The sequence below is a fragment of the Solanum tuberosum genome, unplaced genomic scaffold (assembly GCF_000226075.1).
Source record: "Solanum tuberosum cultivar DM 1-3 516 R44 unplaced genomic scaffold, SolTub_3.0 scf00033, whole genome shotgun sequence".
NCBI classification, from domain to species: Eukaryota; Viridiplantae; Streptophyta; class Magnoliopsida; order Solanales; family Solanaceae; genus Solanum; species Solanum tuberosum.
Genome location: NW_006238959.1, coordinates 2,049,006 through 2,049,536, shown reverse-complemented (window position 1 = coordinate 2,049,536; position 531 = coordinate 2,049,006).

The following is a 531-nucleotide window of genomic DNA, read 5'->3' as shown; positions in this document are numbered from 1 at the left end:
AACATGACAAATAACTTCAATGATTGTTAGACATAACTATTTGTTTCATTAGCATGTTCTCTTTAAACTTCAAATTATTTTCTGGATGTCAATTACTTGTTCATCATGAGATGATCTACTCCTATAATGTCCATATATATAACTCCCTTATGGACCTTATTTTTATTTTTATTTTTTCCGATTGTATATGTATGTATTTCATAGTTTCCCTATGCTTGTATTTTCAACAGTTTACTATCAAATTTTGATTCTTATCTATGTTACCTTTAACCATAATGTTGTTTCTTATCCAAATGTTTGGTTACCTCTGGGCATTGTTTTATTGTTGCTTTTAAGAAGTGGTGGAAAATGGGCGGGTTAGGTCAAATTTGGACGGGTTGAAAATGGGTCAACATAAAATGGGTAATACTTCAACCCGCCCATATTTGATATGGGTAAAAATGGATTGGGTAATAAATGGGTTGGGTAAAATACTAGTTTACCTATATTTATTCATATTTTTATGAGTAAATAATACTCTACTTAAGAATT